Source organism: Dromiciops gliroides, chromosome X (genome assembly GCF_019393635.1).
Source record: "Dromiciops gliroides isolate mDroGli1 chromosome X, mDroGli1.pri, whole genome shotgun sequence".
Lineage (NCBI taxonomy): Eukaryota > Metazoa > Chordata > Mammalia > Microbiotheria > Microbiotheriidae > Dromiciops > Dromiciops gliroides.
Genome location: NC_057867.1, coordinates 47,415,218 through 47,421,217, shown reverse-complemented (window position 1 = coordinate 47,421,217; position 6,000 = coordinate 47,415,218). Strand labels below are relative to the sequence as shown.

General features: G+C 40.5%; 1 long non-coding RNA gene across 1 annotated transcript in view; it reads left to right on the top strand.

Annotated features, from left to right (window-relative positions):
- Positions 1-2,883: 2,883 nt before the first annotated feature.
- LOC122733696 overlaps positions 2,884-6,000 on the top strand; it is a 55,228-nt gene continuing 52,111 nt past the window's right edge. Inside the window, exon 1 of the long non-coding RNA XR_006353944.1 lies at positions 2,884-3,630. This is a non-coding gene — a long non-coding RNA (uncharacterized LOC122733696). The remainder of the gene's footprint in view (positions 3,631-6,000) is intronic.

The following is a 6,000-nucleotide window of genomic DNA, read 5'->3' as shown; positions in this document are numbered from 1 at the left end:
CCAGAACTAGACTTGTTTCTTTCTTTTTTAAAAAAAGTTTTGTTACAGTTGGAGTTACAAGCAGTGTCTCCCTCTTTCCCTCCCAATCCTGCACTAGAGAAGGCCAACATTTGACAGATGTGTGTGTGTGTGTGTGTGTGTGTGTGTGTTTAGTGTCTAGACTCTTTTTGATCATAACTTCTAGGTAGTCCAACAGTTTTTATATTGTCTCTCCTTGATCTGTTTTCCAGGTTAATTATTTTTCTAATGAGATATTTCATATACTCTTAGTCATTCACATTTACTCTTCAAACAATATTGCTGTTACCATACACAACATTCTCTTGGTTCTCTGCTCATTTCACTCTGCATTATTTCGTGCAAGCCTTTCCATGTTTCCCTAAAATCCACCTGCTCATCAATTCTTAGAACACTGTAGTATTCCATCACCATCATATACCCGCAACTTGTTCCATGATTCCCCAGTTGATGGGCATCTCCTCAATTTCCAGTTCTTTGTCACCACAAAGAAAGCTGCTACAAATATTTAAAACATAAAGGGATGGTTTTTTTTTCCTTTTTCCTTGATCACCTTGGGAAACAGACCCAATAGTAGTATTGCTGGGTCGAAGGGTATATACACGATTTTATAATTCTTTAGACATAATTCCAGATTGCTCTTCAAAATGGTTGAATCAGTTCAGAGTCCCGCCAACAGTGTATTAGCGTCCCAATTTTTTCACATCCCCTCCAACATTTGTCATTTTCCTCTTCTTTTATTTTAGTCAATCTGATAGGCGTTAGATGGTATTGTTTTAATTTGCAGCTCTTCAATCAACAATGATTTAGGACATTTTCATATGACTATATATACACGCACACAAATGTATGTGTATAAATATATGTGTGCATTCACATACATGTGCACATATATGCATACATGTACATGTGTGTGTCTATATCTTTGTTTTTGTTTTTGTTTTTCTTCCAAAAACCACCTGTTCATACCCTTTTCCCATTTATCATCAATTGGGGAATGACTCATATTCTTATAAATTTGACAAAGTGATCTATATATTTGAGATGAGGCCTTTATCCAATAAACTGTCTATAAATTTCCCCCCAATTTTCTGCTTTCCTTCTAATCTTGGCTACATTGGTTTTATTTGTATAAAATTTGCTTTTTTTTACATTGCTGGAGTAAAATAAATTCTATTCCAGCCCTTTATTTTTATTCTATGCATCTCTCATTTTTAAATATATTTTTTATAAACAACGTATTGTCAGGTTCTAGTTTTTGATCCATTCTGTTATCTGCCTCTGTTTTATTGGAGAGGTCATCTGATTCACACTAAAAGTTATAATTATTCATTGTATATTTCCCTCTATCCTATTTTTCTCACTGTTTATTCTTCTCTCTCTTCTTACCCTATCCTTCCTCAGAAATCTGTTACTTCTGACCACTGCCTCCTTAATTTAATTGCACACCCTTCTGAAAGTCCCTCCCTTATCCTATCTCCTTGCCCTCTTATTTCTCTGTAAACTAAGAAGACTTTTATACCCTGCTAGATGTATGTTATTCCCTTTTTAACCCAGTTCTGATGAGAATAAGGTTCTAGCATTACCAGCCCTACACCCCCTCCTCCCCTCCACTGTAACAGTTCTTCTGTTTACAATTCTTTCATATGAGATCATTTGCTCCATTTTACATCTCCCTACCTAATTTCATTAAAATTTTTTTCCAATTTAATTTTTAGAATCATACCATCATAATCAACTCAACTCCAAGTCTCTCTATGTATGCTCTTTCAAACTACCCTAGAAATGATAACATTCTTAAGAATTATAAATAACATTTTCCCACCTAAGAAGTACACAGTTTAACCTTATTAAATCCCTTATCATTAGTCTTTCATGTTTACCTTCTTATGTTTCTCCCGAATCTTGTAGGTCAAATTTTCTGTTCAGTTCTGGTCTTTTCCTCAAGAATACCTGAAAGTCCTTTAATTCATTAAATATCCATTCTTCCCTTGGATTACACTCAGCTTTTGAGGGGTAAATTATTTTTGGTTACAAATCCAGCTCCTTTGCTCTTTGGAATATCCTATCCCATGTCCTTCCATCTTTTAAAGTTGAAGCTGCTAAATTTTGTGTTATCCTGACTGCAGCTCCACAACATTTATATTGTTTCTTTTTAGTTGCTTGTAACATTTTCTTCTTGACCTGGGACCTTTGAAACTAAGCCATAATGTGTCTGTGAGTTTTCATTTTGGGATCTCTTTCTATGGATTTTTTTTTTCAATTTCTATTTTTCCCTCTAGTTCTAAAACTTCAGGGCAATTTTCCTTAATATTTTCTTGAAGTTTAGTGTCTAGACTCTTTTTGATCATAACTTCCAGGTAGTCCAACAGTTCTTATATTGTCTCTTCTTGATGTTTTCCAGGTTAGTTATTTTTCTAATGAGATATTTCATATTCTCTTCTATTTTGTCATTCATTTGATTTTGTTTTATGTCTTATGAATTCATTAGCTTCCCTTTCTTTTCATGATTTTCTTACATTACTCCTATTTTCCCCCTAATTTTTCCTCAACCTCTCATATTTGATTTTTAAAGTCCTTTTTAAGCTCCTCTAAGAACTGTTTTTTGGGCTTTGACCATTTTACATTTTTCTTTGAAGCTTTATAAGTAGTTACTGTGACTACATTGTCTTCTTCTGAGTTTGAACCCTGATCTTCTCTATCAACAGAGTAGCTATCTATGGTGGTGGTGGTAGTGGCTGTGGGCTGCTAAGGGGAGGGTTCTTGCTCTGTAGTTGACTCATCTTTTTACTTTATTTAATGGCCCATTTTGTGGCTGTTGGCTATATGTTAGGGTTGGGGTCTGCTCCTGGGCTGTGGGAGATAACGTCTCAGGTTTCAGATTTTTCCCGTGCTGTTGTTTTCTAAGGGTTTTTTTGGGGGGGGGGTTCCAGTGCCCTTAAAATTCAAGGCCCAGTGTGAGTACTGCTCTTCTGGCTCATGCCTTAATAACTGAGTGACTTTAGGTACTCCTCTCTGCCCCTGAGTAGCCCGGGGCCACCACCTCAAGTACTTTTGCTCCCTGTGGTCCTACTGGAAAGCGTCAGCTCGCCCTTTGCCCCAGAACGAAAACCAGGGATTCTGCTCTCCTGGGAGAGCAGCCTGCGCCCCCGCCTACACACTCCCAGCGCATGCTCACTCCTCCTCCCTGCAGCTTAGAACCGTGTCTGGTCAGTTTGAGGGGCCTCCCCCATCCATCGCCACGCCCCCCCCAATCCCTGGGGTGAAAGCTCTGGAAGCTGAGGCTGCATCCCACACAGCTGCCCCCAGGCCTCCCTGTTTGTTCATTTGGTGGAATCTGCCCCCAAGCGTCAGACCTCCTCCTGGAGAAGTCAGAGCTTTCCCAACGTCCTCCCAAATTCTCTCAGATTCAACTCCTGCTTTACCCCGACTTTACATTATTTCTGCCACACTAAGATTCATTTCGGGGGGTGTTATCTAAAGTTATTGGGCAGGAATTGGGGAGAGACGGGCAACTTCCCGACTTATTCCGCCATCTTCCCACAATTTCTCCTAAGTCTTGTCCCAGGCTACTTTCATGTTTATCTTTGTTTCCACGGGGACCAGAACAAGGTAAGTGCTTACTTAATAAATGTTTGCTGAGTTTATTAAATTGGAGGAGAAACATCCTGAGGGATGGGGCATAAATGATACTGTCACCAGGGATCCAGAAAGCATGGCTTAAGAATACAGAATCTTAGGTAAGACATTGAAAATGTCAGGAGTGGTATTTTCATCACTGAGTTCTCCTAAAGGCGAGGCCTTCAGCAAAGAGGCAGATTGGGGAAATTAAAAACTGGTTAAGAAGATGGTGCAGGAGATGGGATTTGGATCTCTGGACCACAACCTAAAATACAGAATGGAATAAATCCAGGGAATGGGGTAAACCTATTGTCCCTGATAAGATACACGGTCCACAGTCCTTTGTCTTTGCACCTCCTCTTAGAATTCACAATTTGCAATTTGGAAGGGACTTTGGCAGCCATCTTGTCCAACTCAGAAAACAAAAGGAACCCCCAACTGTGAAATACTTGATAAATGGTTGTCCAACCTCCAAGGAAGAACCCCTTTACACACCCCCTCTCCACTCCCATCTCCTGAGACAGATCTAATTAGTAGGAAGTTTTCCCTCACATTAAAGCTTAAATTTGCCCCTTCACCTTCTACCCATTGCTCTTGGTTCAACCCCCTGGAGCCAAATAGAAAAGACCTAGATACTCCTTGACATGACATCCCTTCAAATATAGGAAGAGGAAGACCATGATGTCATGACTTTCGATGAATTGGATTTAAATGAGGGAGGGCTGTGCAAAGTTACCAACCTCACTCTCTCCTCCAAAGCCATCTGGGTTCAGTGGCAAGATGGATATCAGGACAACTGGAGATGGCCCTGGATATTTAAGGCATTTGGGGTTAAGTGACTTGCCCAGAATTGATGGTGGAGGTAAAAAAGGTTAACAGATAAACTGAGGCTTGAGTCCTTATTCATAGTACCTAAAAGGGTTAACAGAGAAACTAAGGTTTGTGTTCTTACAGTAACCTAGAGGATTCAAGTCCCTATCAACCAACACCATCAACAGAGACAGTAACTAGGGACCATTGACCATGAATAGCCATTAATATTCCTAGTTGACAGGACATCTAGAAACCAGATCTTGGGGCAGCTAGGTGGCGCAGTGGATAGAGCACCGGCCCTGGATTCAAGAGGACCTGAGTTCAAATCCGGCCTCAGACACTTAACACTTACTAGCTGTGTGACCCTGGACAAGTCACTTAACCCCAATTGCCTCACAAAAAAAAAAGAAAGATAGAAACAAGATCTTAAGTATAGAGATATCATAAACACAGAGACCCTCTGGGTCTGACAAGTTTAAGCAATTCTTTATTAACATGCACAGAGAAGGCCAAATGTATCCTTAGGGTCACCTTATGAAGTGTAAACCCCAAAAACACACCTCCAAGGAAAAAGGTAGCCGCCTCCTCGGGGGTTGGCTTAAGCCCCCAGGAACTCCAAATGAGGATAGGGCCTCCCCTGTACCTCCCACAAGGAGGAGATTAAGATAATGAGGAGATAACTTTTTCGTACTATAAACATAACCATTTTCATCCCTTTATTTGAGACACCTAGCTCCATGGTAATCTCTCTGTGGTCAGCAGTCTTTCAATAAAACTTGGGAAACTGAGTCACTGAGTCTTGTAATTCTTTGGGACACCTCATGATCAATTTGATCAATTAAATCCAACCCCACATCAGAAACACAGCTAATAAGTGTCTGAGATGAGATCTGAACTCAGGTCCTCCCAGCCATCTAGCTGCCCCGACTGTGTTATTCTTAATGCAGCCCAAGATTACATTAGCTCAGGGCAGCTAGGTGGTGCAGTGGATAGAGCACCGGCCCTGGATTCAGGAGGGCCTGAGTTCAAATCCAGCCTCAGACACTTGACACTAGCTGTGTGACCCTGGGCAAGTCAAGTCACTTAACCCTTATTGCCCCGCCAAAAAAAAAAAAAAAAGATTGCATTAGCTCTTTTTCCACTTGCAAGTCCTACTGTTGATTCATAACATTGCCCCCCCCCAGCCCTTTGTGGTCTATACTTGCACTCTTATACTTGTATACTATCTTCACAATACAGTTTACCTTCTCCATAAGGCTTTTCCTGATCCCCTCCCCCCTTCCAAGCATATACCTCTTCCATTTATTAGCATTCTCTTCCTCTTGAAATTACTTTCTAAATTCTTGTGAGTGAGCAGTCTCTTGGACCCTCACAACATCTAGCCAAGAGACCCCAAAGTAGCTAGGGAGTTGGGGGTATTAATTGAAGAGACCTGAACTCTGCTTCCCAGTCATACCTTCTGTTCTGTTCTAACTAGGGACTCTTCCCTTCCCAGTACCTTTGAAACAAGTTGTGTCTTCAGCAATAAAGCCCCCGATTTATATATTT